This window comes from Lactuca serriola, chromosome 4 (genome assembly GCF_051521515.1).
Source record: "Lactuca serriola cultivar US96UC23 chromosome 4, Lser_US96UC23_V15, whole genome shotgun sequence".
NCBI classification, from domain to species: Eukaryota; Viridiplantae; Streptophyta; class Magnoliopsida; order Asterales; family Asteraceae; genus Lactuca; species Lactuca serriola.
Window position 1 is genome coordinate 365867882 of NC_136411.1, and position 10330 is coordinate 365878211.

General features: G+C 34.8%; 1 pseudogene; it reads left to right on the forward strand.

Moving 5' to 3' along the window:
• The first annotated feature begins 6610 nt into the window (after nt 1-6610).
• LOC145099741 (uncharacterized) lies at nt 6611-8471 on the forward strand (annotated as a pseudogene).
• Nucleotides 8472-10330: the final 1859 nt, after the last annotated feature.

Genomic DNA, 10330 nt, shown 5'->3' on the forward strand with positions numbered 1-10330 from the left:
AATAAACCTTAAGTGTCCTTTTCTCATTTTGTATATCCAAGTGTTGCAATGCCATGCAACCCAAATGGCCCATGTCGGGTCGGGTCAAGTACATACCAAATATAGTTATGGACTTGGACACTATATCCAACAGTTCAAACATGAGGTCGAGAATCAATTGGGCAGGAAGATAAAGATACTTAGAGGCGAAGGGTATCTTAGTATTGAGTTCAACGACTATCTAAAGGAATGTGGAATAGTTTCACAATTAACTCCTCCTAGGACACCACAGTTAAATGGTATGGCTAAGAGGCGTAATCAAAATTTGTTAGACATGGTTCATTCTATGATAATTCATGCTTCACTTCCTATTCATTTATGGGGGTATGCCTTAGAGACAGTCACCCACATCCTCAATCTTGTCCCTACAAAGAAGGTTGCCAAAACACCTCACGAGATGTGGACGGGGAAAGTTTCCTCGTTAGCACATATTAAAGTTTGGGGTTGTGAAGCTTTCATAAGATGAGAGACTCACGACAACCTAGCAACTAGAAGTGTGAAATGTATTTTCATTGGTCACCCAAAATAGTCTTTTGGATATTTGTTCTACAGACCTAGTGAAAATGTGGTCTTTGTAGCATGAAGAGGAGTCCTTCTAGAAAGAGAGCTCATATTCAAACAGGACAGTGGGAGTACCATTAACCTTGAAGAAATTAAAGAATTAACCAATGAAGGAACCTTAGATGATACTAGCACTCAACCAAAGGAAGTAGTTCCTATTGAACCAGTTTATAACTCATTACCTCTTTGAAGATGCACTAGGGTTAGTGTGCCACCTAAGTTATATGGTTTCCATATTACTTCAAACAGTGACACATTTATCAGTGATAGGACACTGGTAAATCTGGATGAACCAACTAATTATAGGGAAGCAATGGAAGGCTCAGAGGCTTCCAAGTGGAAAGAAGCAATGGACGGCGAGATAAAGTCCATGTATGACAACCAAGTTTGGAATTTGGTTGATAATGCACTACGCCGAAAGAAATTTGGGTGCAAATGGATCTTCAAAAAGAAGACCGAAATGGATGGAAATATACATACATTTAAGGCTCGACTGGTTGCAAAAGGTTTCACTCAAACCCTAGGGGTTGACTATGATGAGACCTTCTCACCAGTAGCCAAGATTAAATCTATTAGGATATTGCTTGCCATAGTTGCCTTTCATGAGTATGAAATCTGGCAGACGGATGTCAAGATTGCTTTCCTTAACGGGAAGTTAGTTGAGGATGTTTACATGAGTCATCCATAGTGTTTTATTGATGCAAAGTTTCCCAATATAGTGTGCAAGCTTGAGAAATCCATTTATGGATTGAAACAGGCATCTTGCAGCTGGAATCTTTGCTTCCATGAGAAAGTTAAAGAGTTTGGTTTCTCTAGGAGTGAAGATGAGTCATGCGTGTATATCAAGGCTAGTGGGAGTATAGTGACTTTTCTGGTGTTATATCTTGATGACATATTACTCATTGGTAATGACGTTCCAACGTTGAAAGATTTTAAGTCTTGGCTTAGAAAGTGTTTTGCCATGAAAGACATTGGAGAAGCTGCCTATATTCTTGGGATAGAATATTGTGAGATAGAAAGAATAGATTAATTGGACTTAGTCAATGTACATACTTCGACAAGGTACTAAAAAGGTTTATTATGGAAAATTCCAAGAAGGGAGAGCTACCAATCTAGATCAATACCAAATTGAGTAAGACTCAATGCCTGAGTACAGATGAGGAGAAAGCTGACATGAGTCATGTACCTTATGCTTCCATTGTCGGATCGATCATGTATGATATGACATGTACTCGTCCTGATATGGCCTTTGCTTTAAGCATGGTCAGTCGCTATTAGGGAAGTCTGGGTAGAACTCCTTGGATAGTGGTTAAAAATATACTTAAGTATTTGCAAAGGACAAAGGATTGGGTCCTTGTCCTTGGTAGCAGTGATACTTTGAGAGCAGATGGTTACAGTGATGCCAACTTTCAATCGGATACAGACAACTTCCATTCTGAATCTGGCTGGGTATTTTTACTGAACGGAGGAGCAGTTACTTGGAAAAGTTCCAAGCAAGATACGGTGGCTGATTCTACTTGTGAATCAGAATACATAGCAACGAGTGAAGCGTCGAAAGAAGAAGATTGGTTGAGGAACTTCATCGGAGATCTCAAAGTTGTTCCAACCATTCAGGAACCTATGGAACTATTCTGAGATACTGAAGGAGCGGTTGCCTTAACAAAGGAACCCAGAGATGATGGTAAAACTAGACATATCGACAGAAGGTACCATTTTATAAGACATAGAGTAGAAGATGGTCATCTTGTCGTAAAGAGGGTATCATCTGAGGATAACCCAGCAGACCCCCTTACAAAGGGTCTGAGTAGGGTTAAGCAATTTCAGCATGCTCAGAGCATTGGGCTGAGAGATGGTATTAGTTTTAGCAGTTAGATTAGTTTATTCTAAAACTTGTAACAAAGTAAATGTAATTGACTTTTGGTGATTAAATGATATAGTATTGTTTATGAGTTTGTTTACTGCCTTTTGTCAGTTATTTATTATTGTGTTTCATATTTTGCATGTTTTACTTCCCGAATAACATGATTATTCAAACTCCACAGTCATTCATATTTTTGGAAATAAGTAGTGAACTGAGACTATCGTGAATTGGATTGCAGATTGTCTAAGGGAGTTAGACATAGCAATAGAATTGTTGCAATGTTCATGAGTACTTAGAAATGGAGATTTGAGTATTGGATAAACCATCGCTTAGAGTATTACTTCATGGAATTCATCACGAGTAATACTGAGATGATAATATCTTATAATCTTGAAACGGAGAAATATGAGTCTGTAATTTACAAGTCGGTTATGCATTGGTGATACAAAAACAAATCAGTAACTTGGTGTTATAAAACGTATTATCATGTATGGTTTGACGAGTAAAAGATACAAGCATATGAGTCAAAGTTTATTTGTTCCTTTTGCCTAACGGGGAAAGCGATATCTATGGGCCCCTCGATGATTTGGTGTTGACCTATGTGATGGGCCCAGCCATGACTGAATTGATGTGTTCAATTGAAGTCCTATATCATCACAAATTAGAAATCAGGAAACATAGATTATGGACAAAGAGATTGAGTCCATTCCATGTCTTATGCCCGGGGATATCTTGCAAAATGAAGGATTATATGATCACACTTATCTTAGGACAAGTAACTGACTGGGTCAGAGTCCAGCAGCAGCTCATGGAAGCTATAATTTGTTGGTCGGTTTGGAAGTCATACTAGCAATTATAGTTACAGACTTATCCAAGTGGGAGACTATTGGATTATGTGTCTAAGCCCATAACTATAATTGGTATGTACTTGAATTGATAGCATCACAGTCCTTTTAAGTTGCCCTCAAACCTAGCAACTAGACAAGGAAATTATGAAAGGAGAGAAATTAATTTATTATCAGATTAATAAATTAATATAAATTATTTATTAATGTGCTATGAAAATAATATATTAATTAGAAATCATAATATTTTATTAATAGTTAACCAGAAGTTAAATGGAATTAATTTTGGGGTTGATTGTATTAATTGTAAAGTATAGAGACTAGTTTGCAATTATTAAATAGTTGGAACGAACATTCCAGAACCTCCTTGGAGGAGGTGGACGAAATTCTTAGGGGAAACCCTAATGATTTCATCCAAGGGCCTTGGATAAGGCTTCCAGATTAGCTTGGGCCTTAAGCAAAGGAACATTAGGGTTATCCCTTAAAACCCTAGCTACCTCAAGTATAAAAGGAGCCTTATAGCTGCTAAATTCAGCCACTCCTTCTTGAAGAAAACCTAGGCCAAAATTGCATACTCCTCTCTCTATCTCTATCTCTCTCTAGTTTCCTTCTTGCTAGCTCTTGGGTGTGATTCCATTAGAGGCATTACAATTATGGTGCTAGGATTCCAAGAAGATCAAGATCAAAAGGATTATCAATTATTTACTTTAACAATTGAAAGGTATGTGATTCTAAACCCTAATTAGTTATTTTCGAAAATAGCCTCTTCCCTTAGGGCTCTGTTTTGCAATTCAAAGTTATATGTGCAATAGTTAAAACATAGATCCAAAGTAGGTTGCATGTAAACCTAGGAATTGTTTTTTCTAGTTTCTTTGTTTTACATAAAACCCATAAATTGTGACCCCAGTCTGACGTGTATAGCACGGGTACTACGTCCCGCACCGAAATTATTTTCATAATATACATCACGATTTATTTATAAAGAATTATATATCACATAACCATAATTGTTCCAACTTATATAAAGCAGGTACAAACAAGTAACATTTTCCACCTTAAGGTTTAAGTTTAGGTATTTACTATAAGCACCTAATTCACTTAAACCACGGCTCTAATACCAACTTGTAACGCCCAGATTTCCACACAAGGTATACCCCAAAATACATTTCATACATAAAAGTTTTACAAAACATTTTGGTATACACTGGCATACCGGAGCACAAGAAGCTATCATTAGGATCGTACTAGCCGCAAGCACAGGATCGAGTCGGGCGCTACAATCTTTAACATGCAAAACATCCACAAACAAACAATGTAAGCCTCATGGATTAGTGAATAACAGATACAATAACATATAACAGAATGATCAAGTAGCAAATAAATATCACAGATAATCCATTCAACGGATATCCTCAATATCTCCTAAAACATCCAACAACAGATTTACATAATAATCTTAACTGGTAAGATACTAAGGCCAAACCAGTCAAATATCATTATCTCCCATCCGAGATAATACATATAAATAAATATAACACCAAGACCAATCGAACCACTTAATACCATTATCTCCAATCCGAGATAACATAAATAATTATACCTTCAATGTATTTTCATCTCAACTTCAAATAGTCATAACATTCTCATACGGACTTTGTTTTCAGCAAACTTTATATCCATGGAATCCCCATCACATGAACTACAAAAATTTCTAACTATTTTTTATTAAATAACATTTCTTAAAATAAAGCAACTCAAGAATTTATTTAATCTATTCGTCTCATAACAATCTATAACTCTCGGGGTGATGCATGTTTTAAAAAATAGGTATTACACTACCCAACCCATTTTTTTATCTTTCCCCCAAACCCTCACTACCCAATATAAATATGATAAAGTGATTTATAAAAATAAAATCATATCATAGTATAACACAAATATCAAGTACATAGATGGTGAGAACATATAGCAGTAAATAGATACTTCATATCTATGTATAAGCTGAAAGTAACTATGCACTCACTTGATAAAGTGGGTGACAATGATTTGAGCAGAGCTTCACTAGCACCTTGACTTTTCCCCTTGACGTGACCTAAGTATGATCATACTAAGTCTTAGTGTGATATCCCTTATGACTAATGATAGTCTAGATTCGTCAACAATCCCAATGTCTACATCCAGATCTATCAAGTAATGAACAACCAGTTAGGATCATATTAGAGGTAGGGTCTGTTTGGTATACAGAGTATACTGTTTGGAAATCTCACTTTAAACACCTTACTAAATCCAGCCTATACATCATCCTCGTAAGTATATCAATCAGTATAATGACTTGTAATCAGTGATAAATCTTGATTATGGGTTCATAATAACGACTATGACTATAACTAAAAGTTACACTTAAATCATATTATATGAGTTTTTTAGTTGTTAGTCTAATAATCTCTAGTTGCTAGTCTAACGACTTAGTACAAACTAGTGATTTTTACAATATTGTCGAAACTGACTATTCATCTTTGAACGACAAAACCTAGTCTAAATATAATCAAAAGACTTGTTCAAATTTTTTCATGAACAACTAAACCAAAAATTGTTGATGGTGATCCCAAAAAAGGTAGTTGGTTTGAAAAAAAAAAGTTTGTTTAGTGAAGAACGGATGAAAATGAGACTGTTTATCATGAAAATGAGACTGTTTATTGTGTTTATCGGGGAAGAATAAATGATACTGAACATAAGACTTTTTCTTTGTAAATCTCATATGTGGCTGACTGGTTTTACACAGATTACTGAATTTATTGTCACATAAGCATTGTCACCGGATGATTGTCTTCATACTTTCAATAATGTCTTAATTGACATTTTTTTGCAAATTTAATTATCTATTTACATTAAAAAAAAATAATGACCAAGTTTAGACAAAACGCGAATTTCGTTGTACCATGACATTTTCCTAATTTTTTAATAGAGAAATTAAGTTTGAGGATATTTAATTTCTCATTTTAATAATAGTTTGGATTAAATAGGTTGGATGTATAGAGTAATGGGGAAATGGCAATTAGATACAAATCCTCTAACATTTTTCTTCTAAGTAAAATAAAGATGTTAATACGACAACACTTCAAGAAATCCCTACCAAGATCCAAAAGTCCAAAAGTAGCCGTTACAAAGGGCGTCAATGTCTCTCAAACATTCTCTTTTTCTTCCACTCTTTCCCTGCCATCGATGATCATCTGATAAACTGAATCCCACAAGCCCCGTCATCTCTCTCCACAACAAAGCTCCTCCTTATTCTGGCGATTTTCCAATGGAACCGAACGGCAAGAACGTCGGAGCAGTGCCACTAACACCGTCAAAGTCAAAGCATTCCAGCAAGTCACAGCTACCAGAGAATGTACACCCTAACGTTACTAGCCCTAATCTGTAGGCCTTGCATTCTACATCAGTCAAGTCAACGACTAAAGTCCAAAAATCGGCGACGAAGATACCTAATCAGATCTCTTTGCCATCTCCTAAGAACAAGATTCGGGAGAGGAAGTTTGTGGTGGCGAAGAAGAATTCGAAGAGAGACAAGGATAAATCCCTAATTTCAGTCGATTGTAAGTGTAAGGTTAATGGTAATTCGGACAATTGTTTGTATGTTGCTTATGAGACTCTTAGGGCTTCTCAGGAAAGGTTTTTCAATCGGAGTGAAGTTATTGTACAAGAAGAAAACTCTATTTTACCTTTAGGTGTTCAAGGAAAATCCGAAGAAGATGACGTTTTTTAGACGTCCGGTGATAAGAGGAGAAGGGAGAAACTATTAGATGAAGCAAGAAAGAGTATTCCTAAACCTGGATCTGGAAGAGTTTTGCATTTGGTCAAGGCCTTCGAGAATATTCTCACGTTACCAGATTCAAATGAGGACGAACTCGAAGATCAGACAAACAACAATCCTAAGAGACGATTCTCTTCCACTTCATTTAACCCATCTGATCTCTTAGGTGATGTTTGTTTTTTGAAAAAAAAAAACCTCCTCAAACCTCTTATTGTTGTGCGACGCAGCACACGCGCAACACTTTTCGTCTCGCAGCTGTTTGTTTTTTAGAAGTCTTCTGAGTCAAAAACCTCTGCGCGTGCTCTGTTTGGCGCAGCACTTGTACTGCCTCTTCCAACCTCTTCTTCCTTTTTTTTATTGCTGAAATTTTGATTATATGTTGTTAAAATTTTATTTCACATTTTTTTTCGTTTATTCTTGTTGAATTTAATTTTCGTTTTTTTATATTCAATAATGATAATTTATTGATGAAATATCATTATTTTTTACGAAAATATCTTTTTTTTTTAAATATCATTATTTTTTACTGAAATATCATTAATTTTTACCGGAATGTTATACATTATTAAATTTTACGTATTAAAAAGCTATTTTCGGTTTATAAAATTAGTTTATTTTAATTTTTTAATATCTGCAGCAGTATGCGGATGTTAAAAAAAACAAACAGGCTTCTTATTACAGTCTGCAGCCGTTTGGTCCACCTCTTCTACTGCAAAGGGTTGCAGAGGTGGTCCACAGACTTCATAAATTTTTGCTTCAGAAAATCAAGCAGCACCTTACTCACTGCAGAAAATCTAGGGTTGTGTTCTTCACTTGATGGCAACCATGGGAGGTTGGTTGATCATCATCTAAAAACTTTGCCATGAAATTTCTGTTAACATGATTAATTTTGATTCTAAATGGGTTTATTTCTACGTTTTAGCACTTTAAACAGGATTTCAGGAGGTGGTTGTCAAAGCAGAAGAAACATAAGTCATCGTTCATCACGGTTTTTCTAAAATCAAGATCGTTCCTTCTTGTTTATTTTGATTTATTAGCTTTTATTTTACTATGCAAAGTTCTGATTCAAGTTTTGGAGGCAGCAGATGGAAAAGAACACTCAAGGCTACCTCCCAGCGACCTTTCAAGCTTAGAACAGAGGTTGGCATTTGCATTTTACAGTTCACTTATATGTTCCAACACTTCTTGTATCTTTTATAAACCTCTTGAATTGAGCACATTACCTCGTGAATCTATAGCAAAGAGGAAGAACAAAACAAGAAGAGTTCATGAAGAAAGTCTAGGAGAAGATAATTCAACAACAAAAGCAACGGATTCCCATTGCTCAAGGCCTCCCATTTACTACAAATGAACCAGAGGTAAGAACATTTCTCCAAGTTAATTTACAATCACATCTGAAAAACTATCTCAAAAATTTGACTAATACTAATGTCAGTGTCTGGTGAAACCACCTTAAAAAGTAAGGACAAAACGCATCAATCTTGTGTTGCATAGTGATGTGAGGGCAGTTAAGCGTGTTGAGTTTGATCATTATATGCAAGAAAAGCTCTCTTATGTTGAGCAATATAAGCTGGAAAGAGAAAAGCTGCAAAAGGTATAAAATCTTATATCATGGTTTGATTTTGATCCATCATTTTTGGTATTGTTTTAATGCTTAAAAACTGAAATCAATCAACTCAACCCCATTGATGAATCTTTAATTTTGTTGTAATTGGAAGAACAGGAAGAATTAAAGAGGTTAAGGAAGGAGCTTATACCAAAGGCTCAACCTATGCCTTACTTTGATAGACCTTTCATCCCAAGAAGGTAGCCAAATGCGGGACCCACTGTTTTACCCAAAATAGCAACATACTTACATATGGTCATCTTCCAGATGACAATCACTTCTACACGGTTCACCCGGCAAGATAATCCCTCCTGATAATCGTAAACTAGATATGTGAGGATCGATTGGGCGGGTAGTTTTAGGTATGAGGGTCTATAGATATCCAAATCGGAGGAACATTTATATTGTTTGGTAACAATTTGTTTTACAATATTATTGAAATATATATTGTTTGGTAACATTGTGGGATTGAAATCTTTATGTATTCACCAAGTTTCTCAACCTAACCCACTCGGTTGATTTTTATCACACGTATCGATGCGAAGATATATTACACTGAGAGATTAAAGGAGATGTAGATCATTAGTGTAAATTAATGTAACGTGCTGTTTATGTTTATGTTTCTATATTGACGATGACATGCCGAGTTTTATAAATAAAACACACCTCTAATAAATGCTTTGATAATATTTATTATCATGTTTTTAGGACAATTCAGCAAAATTAATCATTTTAAAAGAATACTCTAATTTAATAAACATAAACAAAAAGTTTTAAAATGACCGTAAATTTGGGGATGTAATACCAATGGCAATCCAGTTTTATAATGTAGGCCCAGTTTTATACTTTAGGCCCAGTGTACATGAATTGTATATGTATTGTTGTATTGAGTATTTTGGATGGAACTCACTAAGCTTTTGATATGTTGATTTCTATGGTTTTGGTTTGGAAACGAAGTTTGGCAATCTTATGGTATTTATGAAATGTCTTTTAAAAACTCGGTGAAGAAAAAATGATGTTGAACATAAGATTTTTTCTTTGTAAATCTCCTATGCGGTTGACTAGTTGTACACACAAATGGCGGAATTTATTGCCACATAAGCATTGTCATCGGATATCTATTTCATAGTTTCAATAATGTCTTAATCGATTTTTTTTTTGCAAATTTAATTAATGTTCTATTACATAAAAAGTAATTTTAATGACCAATTGAGACAAAATACGAAGTTAATTGTACCATGACATTTTCTTATTTTCTTAATAGAGAAATTAGGTCTGAGGATTTCTCTTTTAATTATAGTATGAGCTAAATAGGTTGGATGAATAGAGTAATGGGCAAATAGAAATTAGATAGAAATCCTCTAACATTTTTCTTCTAAGTAAAATAATGGGTAAATTACACGATTTGTCCTTGTGGTTTTCGGTAGTCTGTGCGTTTGGTCCTTATAAAGAATTTTTAACTCGGACCATCTCTATAAAAAAAATTATTGCATGTTTGGTCCCTTGATGTAAAAAGACATTTATACCATTTCTCATTTTATTTTTACTTTTATTTTTGTTATTTGTTTATTTTTATAATAAAGATAATATAAATGGGCCGCACT